The sequence below is a fragment of the Talpa europaea genome (assembly GCF_964194135.1).
Source record: "Talpa europaea genome assembly, chromosome: 4".
Lineage (NCBI taxonomy): Eukaryota > Metazoa > Chordata > Mammalia > Eulipotyphla > Talpidae > Talpa > Talpa europaea.
This window is the reverse complement of record NC_140070.1, coordinates 54,709,464-54,723,923: the sequence shown is the minus strand read 5'-3', so window position 1 is coordinate 54,723,923 and position 14,460 is coordinate 54,709,464.

Here is a 14,460-nt window from a genome sequence, read left to right as displayed (position 1 = left end):
AAAGATATACACATGGAGTTCAGTATTATTTTAATGTTTTCCTTGGAATACTGTGAGACAGGTATACATTTAACTTTTTTGTCTTATTCTACTTGTGCTGCCGTAACAAAATACAATATAACTCATGAGAAGAAACAGAAAATTTTGCCACCATTCTGGAGACTGGAAAGTCCAAGATTAAGATTCAGCAAGATTCAGTATTTGGTGATAACTTTCTTTCTGACTTACAGACAACTGTTGGAAGGAGGGACAGTGCTTTAGTGTCTTTTCTTACAGGGACACTAACCCTACTGGAAGAGGACTCTGCCTTTATGACCTAAGCCTAAATGACTTCCACAAAGTCTGTGTCTCCAAACACAGTCATGTTAAGAGGCTAGGGCTTCAGCATTTGAATTTTGTGAGAATACAAACACTTAGTCTATAATATCAATATATTTTGAAACCTAGACCTAGGAAGGGTTGACAGTTATGTCAGCAGATCTGACATGACTGGGAACAGGAGATCAGTATCTATTTACATCATGCCAGGGGAATCCACAGAGGTCTGTTTCAGGAGGGCCAGGCTGAGACGTATAGTTCTTCTCAAATTAGGAAAAGCCATATTAGATTCTGAGCTAAGTGGTACCAATATACTTTGGTTCGGTTAAAGATTCAAGGAAAAGACATAGGATATAGCTTAGGAGGCTGACTAAGAATACACAGGAATCAGACCTGACTCACTTTCTCATAATACCTTTCTCAGAAATCTCGCAGTGCAAGACCCCACGGCCCCGAGAGATCCAGCCCAAGGATACTGAAAAGTCCCACAATGCAGCAGTCATCATAAGGCCCTACAAATAAGGTAAAAATGACTAACACTCTTACCTACTAATTATCTAGGCAGAGCTTCAGTTAAAAGGACTCACTCCCAACAGATAACTGAAGCAGCTTAGTCTAGTAGACCCAAAGAACCGGAAAATTTCTTCTCATCTTCTTCCCTGTACATCCCCTTCCTTTTCTTTGCCCTCTTTTCTCTTTCTTCTAGAACATTTTAGGGAAATACTTCACTAAAGATTTGGGAAGAGAACCTTTTCTCTGTGAGATCTCAAATAAATTAATATACTCTTTATATACAGCAGTGAAAAGGTACAAAATGCCAAGAGACAGTCACCAGTCACATTTTTTTGAATACTGTTTACTCAAGAAAAGGTGAGGTAATGGATGTTACTTGCACTGACTTCTCATTCCTGATAGATGAGGTCTTATTTCATTTCGAACATGTGAACTAAAGCATCTCTTAGAAAGGAGATACCAAAAAGGTCACCCGTGATCAAGACACATTGCACAAATGTTACTCTTCCTCTCCTCTCAAATGGAGTAGCTCTCTCTTTTACACCCAAGATAGATGACGGTGGGGACATAACCTACAATTGTCCTATTCTTGTTTAAGGTGATGACAGGCAAGCTTCCTTTACTCTAACAGAGTTGTAAGTATAAGGTTACCAGTATAAGTTATAAGTATAAGGACACCAGCATGGATAACTACTGTCATGCTATAATGCATATTATGCTTTTGTTCTTTTCCCCTTGTTTTCACTTATGTAGATTAGCTGGTGGGGATGCTCCACATTAACTTTGACAAATCAGGCTTTCCTGGAAAATGGATACTCATTGCATGTATTCACACACTACATAGGGCCAAGTTACTCTGTGTGGTTTACAGGGTTGGACGGGAGACCCTTCCAGTGGAATTTAGAAGTCCATGAATCTCACAAGGATCTTGATGTGAACAACAATTGATTTGCTGGGGGACAAAGAGGGTATGTTCACGGCATAGGATTGCAGGCTCTGAGAAGTACACTTTTATAATCAGTAGTTTTGGGTAATGGCTCACCAGTAGACTCACCTTTTGGAGTCTTCCAGGGTGGTGGAGTTAAGAGAAGAAGCTGGATATTACAGTGCAAATTTTGGTTCAAATTGGAAAACAAAAGAAGCAGAAATAGAAACATCCTTGTTTAGAGATATGTAATAATGGAATAGTTTCCTTCACAAATCATCAAACTTGCTGACACTGCAAGAATTGAAGAAGGGGTGGTTGCCACTTTCAGACACAGCAGTAGTTTTCTCATCGTGTGAGACATGAGTTCAGTTGAGAAGTGATTTCATTGTCATTCTAATACCCATGGACTCTCTATTTCTGTATGACATCTTGGCAAGGAACAGAAAACACAGACAACTGAAATATGAGTACAGATGCTGTTGTGGCCACAGGAAATTTACTAATACCAACACAGAGAGATCGCCTGCTTTTGGTAATGGCCACTTCAGTTTTGTAGTATTAATGTATAGGGTCAAACTAATTTGCGTATATCCAATAATAGCAACAGTTTGAAGGTCAGTGATCCAAGCTGAAATAGTCCTATAAAGGAGCACTTAACTACAGAGAGCAAAACCTGCTCTTCCAAGACTGCACAGCCTTGCCCCCAGTGCAGGGGCCGATGCCATTCTTCTAATCTCCCTTTAGTGAAAGTTGAGACTGTTTCCCATTTGAGCCTGATATTACAATCTGAGCCACTATCATACCCCAGGCAGTTTCCTGGGAGAAACAAAGTATCCAAACTTACAAGGTGCTAAAAGACCAATGCAGCCACCCATCCAGAGTCCTCACCCCAAAGAAATGTATTTGTGGCTACAGAAGGTGAGTTTATTAATAGAAATGGTTCTACATTTACACTAAAACTTGAAATAACTGTATAATAAACATAAGAGACAGCTACTTTGGTAATTTTTCACTTATTACATTGAGACCATGGATGCTATACTGTTCACTGTCCATTGCAGGCCCACCACCAGGAGCTTTATTAACGTAGTTTCAACATGTCAGTACTTCAGTGTCATTTCCAAAGACCTTAATTCCTGCTTTGGACTCTTCTGGTAACTATAAAATTACCAGTGATCACATTATTAATCAAAGCAACTCTTGCTCACCCCAAAGCCCCTCAGCTGAGACTCTGAGGCCATCACTGATGGACCTGGGGAGTCCCGCTCTGTTTGATTCTCACCATGGCAGGACTGAACAGGAGTTTTTAATTTTGCCACTGTGTGTGGGGCGGGGTGGGGTGGTGTTTTGGGGGCAGTGTGAGGCTGAGTGGGATTGAATGAAGTTTTAGAGTCAATGTTTAGCAAACCTCAGACCTCTGTATTGAAAGGTCATACATTCCTAGCTGTCCCCAGTACCTGCTCAAAGTCAATAATGTTTCTGGCCCATTCTTTTCCTTAACACTCCAGTTCTTTGGGGAGCTATATCATCCAATATAGTCCTTATGCCTGTGGAGAAAGGAACCCTGCCTTGAGGCCCGTGTTTTAGTCAACCCTCACATCATAATTAGCAAATTGCAAAGAGTAGGAGAATGATTTTTGGATATTTAATAACTGGTAGAACAAATGACAACTGTAAGAAAGGCATTTATCAGCTGAACTCTGCATCCATCCAAGTCAGAGATACATAGCTGAGAACCCTTGCCTGCTGAGAGTGATGGCGAGTGTAGGGAAGGGTGGTAAGAAAATCACAGCTTCTGACCTGGAAAACCAAAGACAGGGAAGAGGTATTTTTGTTGGAAGCTGGTCTATTCATTCATTCATTCAAAGTGGCACCTAAGTAGAAGGGGTTCTATAGATAAATGCACTCCCTTCTCTTTTGGGAGTTATGGGAAATTCTGAGAAGGAAAAATCCTGAGTGGGAAGGAAAACTGGCCCCCTTTAACATTCCGGGCTGATTGTTTGGGTTACCAGACATGGGCCTAGGAAACTGCCCTGCCCTGCCGTACCCCCAACCCCAGCAGGTCTGTGCTGGATGCAGGGAGAATTGTGATCCTTCATTCATCAAACCTCCAGGAAATACCTGGGAAACAGGTGGGAAGCAGGATACTTGAAGGTAATGTTGGGGTCCAACTGTTCTTTGCCAGTTCCTGTGCTGGATTATATGAGGAAGAGTGGATTCTGCCCCTGAAACTCTGGAGTTGGTCTGGCATCTGACTCAATAAAGTGAGTCAGACGAACAATGCTTCTGCCTACTTTTCTGTACTTGAGTAGTTAACTGCGTGGAAATTTACGCAGCTATGCCCTTCCTCCTAGCACACCCACCATCACCACATCACCACAGGATCACCATATTGGTCCATATTGGATAACCTGGTCAGACGGAGCTGAATCTCAAGTTTCCTTGGAATATAGAATTTTAAGTAACATCAATTCTTCCATAACTTCATTTTCTCCAACACCTTATTCCCTGGTGAAAAAAGGAGACTCATAGACCAGGTGAAAATTCTGGGTTGGTCATTTCGATTAGTTTGCTAGACTGCTATAATAAACTGCCCCAGACCAGGTGACTTAAACAATGGAATTTTTTTATTCTTCTGGAGGTTAGAAGCCAAAGTGACAGGCTTGTTTTCCCATGAGGTCACTCCCCTGGGCTTGCAAGTGGCTGTCTACTCTTACTGTTCTCACACAGTCTTCCCTCTCTGACTGCACAGTCCTCATGTCCTTCTCCTTCTTATTGGACATGAGGACAATGCTCTTATTGGATAGGGCCCATCCTAGTGTCTTCATTTCAACTTCATTAGCTCATTAAAGATTGTGTCCACAAATACAATTACATCCTGAGATTAGGCCTTCGACATAAGAATTTTGGAGGGAACACAAGTCAGCCCATAACTAACATTTATTGACTATAGGAAAGTTATTGAAATGTTCTGAGTCTTAGTTTCTATAACCATAAAGCTGGAGGAGGAACAACCTCCCTGTGAAGTTATTATGAGAATTAAATATATACTAATTAATATGTAAAAAGCAAAATGATCCCCCCCACACAGCACAGAGTAGACTCAGAGACCCTGGGATGCCTATGGGGTGGCTCAATGTGCGATCAGCAGCTTGGCTCTATATGTCATTCATACTACAGTGTTTGTACGTGAATGTTGGTGGAAAACATGTAACTTCCAGATAATCACTCATAGATGTGCCTTTTTAGTGCCTGATACAAGTATTTATAATTTAATTAAAGAAAAAAGCCCCACACAATTTCAGAAATGAAAGTTACAATCAAATTTAGGTATTAGAAAATGAAGAAGGTCTGCTTTCAGTTGGGGCTGTTTTGTTTTTTTTTTTAATGTTTCAGTACTTTAAATTTGTAGTGAAGCAATTTAAATCATGTTCCCTAATGGTCTTTGGTGTACATTTTACAAATTGAAAAAACAGAGAAAGAATTTACCATTGGTATAATGGATTTCATTTTTCTTCTTTCTTTTTTAATATGTTGTTTTTGAAGTGGATTCCCACAGGAGTAGAATTTCTTTCATGAAAGTTGAAATGAAACTAAAGAGCTGTTCACGCAGAAGGCTGTGTGATCCAAACATGGTTCCTATTCACATTCATAATGAGGAATGGATTTTCCATGATTTTGCTCTGAAGAATGTGGGCATCAATGCTGGGGTTATCAAAGAGGGCAAGGTTCCTCTCAGGGAAAACAACAATGAGAAAATGAGCTACATGAGTATTTGCTTTTCCTTAGAACCCCTGCCATGCACCACTGGTAATTTCTGGAGGCTCTGCTCAGGGGCTCATGTAGGGAAAGCCGGAGCTGAGCCCAACTCATGCAGGTCATTGGAGCGGCCGAGGAGGAGCGGCCAGGCACAAGGCCATTCCTGAGCTTGATCCTAGGGGCTGAGTTTGGGCACGAGCAGAGTGAGAGTGTGAGTAAATGCCTGTACTGCCTGTTGGTGTTATCTATACAGTTTGGGTAAATTATCAAGATATTTGAATTTATTTTGTCAGTCTTTTCCCACTCTCACCAATAAGTTCTTTTGCCCTGGCAGGTGGATGGAGAAGTACCTAGAGCAACCCAAATGCCTTTCTGCTCTCCTTCAACTTCTCTCCCCTCCCTAGTAGACACAGACGTGGGTGTTATCTGCAGGAAATGGGAATGCCTCCTCACTGATTTATCCAGGTTTTTTCAACTCCATGCTCCACACTGCAACCAAAATATCCTACAGGATAAAGCACCAAATTCTTTCTAGTTCTCATAACAATGTCAGGTAAAATACATGATGCCCAGTTAAATCTAAATTTCAGATAAACAATGAATCTTTTTTTTAAAGATTTATTTATTTATGCATGCAAGAACTGGGGTGCAAGCCAGAGATTTGGGGATGAGAGGATTCAATGGAGAGAGTGGGGAGCAGAACAGGCAGATCTACTGAAATACACTGCTAAATGGAGCAGCAGGCAATACAGGAGAGGCCTGCTGCGCCATGCGGGTTGCTTCCTGGCCGGGTGGGGATTGTGCTGCAGTGGCTGGCAACAGCTTGACAGCGCTGTCTTTAACACCTGTGCCACCAGGGAGGCCCCAACAATGAATATTTTTTTTTAATTTAACTATGCCCCATGCAATACTTTGGACATAGTTAAACTAAAGAAATATTTAAACAGTAATTACTAGTTTTCTTCTATCTCAGTGCCCTTTAACTCCTCTAGGTTAGTGATTATATCATGGCACTGTTATATACCCAATAACAAGTACAAATGTAGAGCCCTCAATACAAAACTTAGTGGTGAATAAATAAATACATGTTGAATAAATATTTACTATTCTGAAATTTAGTAGTCTGTTACTAGCCTGGTCTTATACCCTTTACTATTGCTTCTCAATCCTTCTAAAAATGTATTTCCAAAACATAATTTCAGAAGGGACTTCTGATTTGTGGTTCAGCATGTTAAAAGATGTCACTCTGACTGAGCAATAAATACAAAGCTAAACAAACTGCAAAAGCAACAACTTTCCATAGGTCCATCAGTGCAGTGAGGTTACTGGGTAATCCACTGCCCCCTACCTCCATCAGTGTCTTAGTTTGACTGCTATAAGAAAAATACCATAAATTGGATAACTTAAGCAAAGAACATTCTCAGTTCTGGAGGATGGGAAGGACCAGGATTAAGGTGTCAGCAGAGCAGAATGTGTGCCTAATAAGATCTCCAACTGGTTTGCAGATGACTACCCTTTTTTATTTTTTTTAAGATTTATTTATTTATTTATGCGTACAAGAACTGGGGCACAGGCCACAGGTGTGTGTGTATGGGGGGAGTGCGGTGAGAGGATTCACCAGAGACAGAATGAGGAGCAAAACAGGCAGATTGACCAAAATACACTGTTGAGGGGAGCAGTGGACAAGTCAGGAGAGGTCTGCTGTGCCATGTGGGTAGCTCCCTGGCTGGTGATCGAACTCATGCTGCAGTGGCTGCTCACAGCTTCATAGGTTGCGTCCTAACCCCTTGAGCCACCAGGAAGGCCCTACCTTTTTTTTTTTTTTAAAGATTTATTTATTTATGCATACAAGAACTGGGGTACAGGCCAGAGGTGCAGGAGGGTGAGTGGATTCACCAAAGACAGAGCAGGGAGCAGAACAGGCAGATTGACTGAAAACACTGCTGAGGGGAGCAGCAGATAAGACAGGAGAGAGCTGCTGCTCCATTTGGGCAACTCCCTGGCCGGCCGGGGATTGAACTCATGCTGCAGAGGCTGCGGATAGCTTCATAGTGCTGTGCTTAACCCCTTGCACCACCACGGAGCCCAAATGACTACCTTTTTAAATGTTATTTTCATTTATTTATTAATAAGGTATCACTGATTATTCTTGTTAACTTTTACAGTGTAAAATTTTCTCCCCTCAGGTGTGGTTCTTGTTGCATACAATATACAATCATTCCATTTCAACAACCCAAAAATTCTTAACTTGTTTCAGCATCAACTCTGATTTTTTTAAAGATTTATTTATTTATGCATAAAACAACTGGGGTACAGGTCAGAGGTGTGGGGTGAGAGGATTCACCAGAGACAGAATGGGGAACAGAATTGGCAGATTGACTGAAATACACTGCTGAGGGGAGCAACAGGCAAGGCAGGAGAGGTCTGCTGTGTCATGTGGGTAGCTCCCTGGCCAGGGATCGAACTGGTGCTGCAGTGACTGCAGATAAATTCATAGGTTTCATCTTAACCCCTTGCACCACCAGGGAGGCCCTCAACTCTAATTTTCAAATTCAAAGTCTCACCTAACTGTCACCCAAATCAGCTATGGCTGAAACTCAAGGTAAGATTCATCCTGAAATAATTTCCTCTCCAGGTCTGAACGTGTCAAACCAAACAAGTTATGTGCTTCCAAAATACAGTGATGTGACAGTCATAAAACAAATATTCTCATTCCAAAAATCAAAAATAGGAAAGAAGAAAGGCCTTATCAGTTCTAAGTAAATAAAAAAGTTAATAAATACCTAACAAGGTAATAACAGTAAAACTTGAGCCTTAGAATAATCGTCTTTGACTCAATGGTCTGCCCTCTGAACCCAATGGGACAGCAATATTACCCTCAAGACTTAGTGGGGTACTATATATGCCATGCTCTCTGCCCAGTGACCTTGTTATTGCTCTAGTTCCCTGTAGGGGTCCCACGCAGGGCAGGAGCATCCTAGCCCATATGAACTGAGAGGGCGACCTCACCTTTGAAACTATTCTGTTATTTGGGTTATTTTCTTTGTAACTGTAGTGGAAGTGACAGCTATAATGATCTGGACATAATCACTAACCTCAAAGTGATCTCTGGATCACCTTGACAGGGAAGGGGTGTCATTCCCACTTGTACTGAAGGATAATGCCTAACTGCTATAGAGGTGGCTGTTTAGAGCCATGGTATATGTACATTAATTTCCTTATCAAATGATCTCTTGGCCACACCTTTAGTGATCCCTTCTAAACATGTTTTTTTCATTTTTTGCAATAAGGATAAGCTGAGAGTTTTGCAAATCTTTCAGTTCCAGTTATTTTTGCTTAAAAAATTTGTTTTCAAAAGATTTCTCTCTGGTCACATTTGAATATAAGCAGTCGCAAGAAACTAGGCTATCTTTCAACATATTGTTTAGAGATTTCTTCAGCCAAATATCCAATTTCATCACTCACAAGTTCTAGCTTCTATAAAACACTAGAACAGCAATAAAAATCTGTTAAGTTCTTTGCCATTTTTTTTTAAAGATTTATTTATTTATTTATACAAGCACTGGGTACAGTCAGAAGTGCGGGAGGGCGAGAGAATTCACCAGAGCCAGAGCGGGGAGCAGAGCAGGCAGAAGGAATGAAGTACACTGCTGAGGGGAGCAGCGGGCAGCAGGAGAAGTCTGCATGTGGGACCCTCCTCCAGTGGCTGGGGAGCAGCCGGGGATCAAACTGGCGCTGCAGAAGCTACGGGCAGCTTTGCAACCCAGCGCTCAACCACTGTACCACTGGGAAGGCCCTCTTTACCATTTTATAACAAAAGTTGACTTCTCTCCAGTTTCCAATTGCATGATTTTCATTTCCATGTGAGACTTCATCAGAATGGCCTTTACTATCCATATTTCTATGAACATTCTGCTCAAGATTTTTTTTTGAAGATTTATTTATTTATGCATATAAGAACTGGGGTACAGGCCAGAGGTGTGGAGGGTGAGAGGATTCACCAGAGACAGAGTGGGGAACAGAACAGGCAGACTGACTGAAATATACTGAGGGGAGCAGCTGGTGCAGCAGGAGAGGTCTGTGGCACCATATGGGCAGCTCCCTGGCCGAGGATGGAACTAGGCTGCAGTGGCTCTGAATAGCTTCATAGGTTGCATCTTAATCCCCTGTGCCACCAGGGAGGAACTGTTCAAGATTATTTAGGTATTTGCTAGAAGATTGAAATATTCTCTATAGCTTCTGCTCTTTTCTAAGCCCATATCACAATCACCTTTAATGATTTGTTCATCTATAGCTTTTAAATAGCATACACCTCAAAATTCGTTCAGTCTCTACCTATTATGCAGTACCAAAATTACTTTTACTTTTTTGGGTGTTTGTAATAGCAGCATTTCCATTTTACTGTATCAATTTCAGTATCTTCACAGAAACAGTCAAAAGAATACACACACATACACATGTAATATAGTATAATATACACATATTATATATGTGTATAGATTGCATGCATGTAAAATATATGTATATATATTTATAAGAAATGGCTCAAATGATTATAGAGAGTAGGCCCCACAAACTACTGTAAGCTGGAGATCTTAGATAGCTGTCAGTGCATTCAGTGTGATTCTAAAGGCCTAAAATTGTGCAGAATAATCAGTAGTGTACATCCCACTCTAAGGGCAGGAAAATATGAGATGAGAGATTCCAGTTGAAATAGTGAAACACAAAAATATGTAAAATTTTTTTTCTCCTTATTGTTCCATCAAACTCTGAATGAATTGGATGCTTAGCCACACTGGGGCAGGCAATGTACTGAGCCCATTGATTCAAACATTAATCTCATCTAGAAATACTCCCAAAGACATGACGAGAAATTATATTTAATCCAGATACTCCCTGATCAGTGAATTTGACATAATCATAACAATTGGAAAGACAGTCAGACAGACACTGAGAATCAAAACCCACTGGATCAGAAACTCAGGAGAACCCGTGTCAGAGAAGCAAAACCTAAACTAGCCTTACACTGTAATTAACGAATTGCTAGAGGTTCAGTGTGGGCAAGTCTGAGAATTAATACTCCAGGGAGAACAAGTCATATGGAGTTCCCCCACAGTATTGTTAGTTTTATCTCTAGGATTTCTACTAAGTCCTTATGGTGTCAGAGATAAATCCCCTCATGCTTCCCGCAGAAGGAGGGAGACAGGAACCATTTTTAAATTATGCCAGAGCATTCTGATTTTCTTGATAAATTCTATCCTCAGGAGAAAATCTTTTATCAGAGTCTAACCCACTGAGATTTTCTTAGAGCCTAATTTACCTCTAGGAAAGAAAATAACCAAGTCCAGCTTACTCTAGACTTCTATTTGTGGGAAAGGAAATATACTACTCCAGCTGACTTTAATCTTCCACAGAGAGGGAACGAAATGCCTAATTCCTGCCTCCTCTTGTCATCCTATTCTACTTAAGGGGAAAATGGATGACTGAAAAACATTGGTGAAGGCCAAAGTTCAGGGTAACAGGTCCCCCAAAAGACTGACATCTTATTATCAGTCTGTGGAAACTGTGGAACAAGGCATAAATATTCTTAGCCATTGCTTTGTCATTTTGTGTGTAACTGCCATTTTAGAATTTTAGGTTTTGCTGTCCCGGGAATGACGACTACATTCCAGAGATAGTTTTGACAGTTTCGACCCTCACTCCACCCTCACCCTCCGGTCACCAATGAGGGTGAACTTGCCATAATTGGAGCTGCATCTTGGCTGGACCAATCAGCTTAGAATTAATTTTTAAACCTGCTTGTAACCCTATAAAAAACCCCTTCTTCCTTCGTTAGGGGCTCTCTCGAAATCTGCTGCTGCGTAGGTAGGTGCCGTGAGCCCAGACTCGAGTCTGTAATAAACTCCCTTTTGTGTTTGCATTGGCTGTCTTTGGGTTCTTGGAGGCTATGCTCACAGAGTCCGCCTATCTTGGGCACAACATTTTGGGGGCTCATCTGGGATCAGCTAGCACAGAACCCAACTACCAAACAGCTGAAGGGAGCCATTAAAGCGTGCACTCTGGGTGAGTGTCAGTGCTTACCCAGGTAAGAATTTCGTTGTCTGTAGACCTGTAACTGTACTTAGTACCTGTAGTTGCCGTACTCTGTTCCTGTAAAGAGTGTACTTTGTTTGCAAACCTGTAATTTTGTAGCCGGGTAAGGTTTAGGTGGATGCACTGGCAGGCCTCTGGTGTGGACTGCGGGAGATGTTCCCGGACCACCTGATTGGCTATCCCCTGTGGGGGAGCACTGGGGTAGCATTTGTATGGGGCCCATTTGAAAAATTTGGTTTTGGTTTGTTTCTTGTGTTTGTCATTCTTAAAACTTTGGTGTTTGTCTTTACCCAGGGACCCTCTGATTGGTTATCCGTACCCCCTGTGGGGCAGCACTGGGGGCAGGTTCCCCTTCTGGGGAAAGTTCAAAAAAGCTATTTTTGTTTTGTTCCTGGTATATGTTGTCCTTGTTGTGTTTGTGATCATAATCATGGATCAGGCAATGTCTATCCCACTGTCTTTGGTCACAGTCAAGGCAAAAAGTAAAAAGCTGGGGACTAAAAAGTAAGGGACCCACTACAACTGGCTGGTGAGTGACTGCCTCTGGTCTCAGCAAGCAGCTGCCTGAACTTTCTCTCCAGTGTTGAGATCATTGGTATGTCTCTGCTGCCTTCCAGCTGTGGGGAAATTGGACTCTCCCTTTGTCCACCCTGAAAAACTATTTTGGTTCATTCTAGGAAAAAAAAAAGTTCTATTTCTCTGTGTTTTTCTGATCTTAAAGTCTAGATTGCTTAAGGTGAAAACTGCTGAGTTACTTTATCTGGGCACAACAGAAACCCCTCCTCCTTGCCACCTTATCACTATGTTACTAAAGCCCTATTTAACACAGGGCCTTTTACCCAGTATATTATATCATCTTTCAAAACTGCAAGGCTGTAGGGTAAATGATTTTCAGGCTTTTCTGCACGGGCATTAGGATTGCCCTGCCTGATGGGGCACCTGCATTTTGTTACATCGTTATAGTTATATTGCTTACTTCTGTGGACCTTGGGAGCAGTATTGAGATATACTGATCAAGAGAAGCAGAGGCAGGAGAAAAGCAGGAGAGAGAGAAAAGGGGAGAAAGAATACCAGAGAATCCCAGAGTGAAGACTTGCCAAAGAAGCCCAGAGTGAAGACTTGCCAGGGGCCCCAGGAAGCCTGAGGATCTCCTGCCCCCACCCCACACACACCCCTGCCTGCCATATAACTGCTTGCTGTACTACATGTAAAAGCGCAATGAAAGCCTGAGAAAGCTACCCAGGGCTCCAAGACTCTGCTTTACCTGGTCTGCTGAATCATAAAGTAGCTGCCCTGTGCCCATCCTGTACTGCCCCTACAAAGGCATACCAAAAACCAAGATAAAAAAATAAGTTTGAGGAAACCAAACAAGTATCAGACCCAGAGTCAGTTAGACCAGAATTTTTCTTCAGTTATGATTAATATGCTAGGGGGTTAATTTTCCCTTTCACCTCTCCTTTTCAACATTATAATGAAAGTACTAAATGATGCAATAAGATAAGGAAAAGAAATAAAAGATACACCTATTGGTGATAAGAAGTAAAACTGTTCTTGTTCATAGATGATATAATCATCTATGGGGCATTGAAAGAATCAACAACAAAATGTCCCTGGAACTCATAAGAGATGTAGCAAGGTTGTAGGATACAAAGTAGACATTCAAAAGTCTGTTACTTTCCTATATACCTGCCATAAATAAGCTAGTTTGAAATTCAAAACACATTACTATATATATATTAATACCCTAAAAATGTAAATACTAGTTATAAACCTAATAGAAAGCATTTAATATCTAATCAGAAAAATGAAAACATTTTCATGAAAAGTAACAAAAAATAAATAAAAAGGAGATATATTCCATATTCGTTGATAGAAAGATTAAATATTGCCAAGATTTCAGTTCTTGCCAACTAGATCTATAGAGAATCAAAGCAATCTGAACCAAAATCTCAGCAAGTTATTTTGGGAATGTCAACAAGTTGATTCTAAAGTTTATGTGAAGATTCAAAAGATCCAGAATAGCCAACCCAATACTGAAGAAGCAGAACAAATTCAGAGGATTGTATTACTCAACTTTGAAATTTCCTATAAAGCTACAATAATCAAGGCAGTATGGTACTGTTACAGGGCAACCCCACTCTGAAACGGGTTGCCTGACTGTGGGTCCTCACCCACGTGCATGAGTTTAAAAGGGACTTACACTGCAGGCACACACAAAAGGTTAACAAAGGTTTATTTACAAGGGAAAGGTAAATGAGGAAATGTACAACTCAGGGTAAAAAGAGGGAGATAAATTCTTACATGCATCCTACCTGTCCCACCAACCTGGAATCCCAAATTACCCACCGAGACCAAATCTGCCTGGCCAAGAGCACGAGCCAAGTGCCCCCAGACCCCACTAACATGGTTCGTTTTTATTTACAAACAGATAAAATGGCTGCTTAACTCCACCCTTAGGTCCTCCCAACTTCCCTTTGGGGGTCCTGGGATTTGTAGTTCCCAGTGTCTTGATGGAGTGGTTGTGGCATCCACAAAGCCTATATAGAATTTGCTCAGGACATCTTTTCTCCCTAACAGTACTGGGAAAAGAATAGAAAAATAGATCCATGGAACAGAATGAAGAGTCAATATATAGACAGACATAACTATAGTCAACTGATTTTTAACAATGGAGAAAAGATAATATCTTCAATGAATGGTACTGGAAAAATTGAGCACCATGTATAAAAAAAAAAAATGAATCTAGATATAGACTACCCTGCACAAAGATTAATTTAAAAATGATCACAGACCAAAATGTAGAATAAAAATCTATAAAAGCACAGAAAATAATAACAGGAAATCTAGAT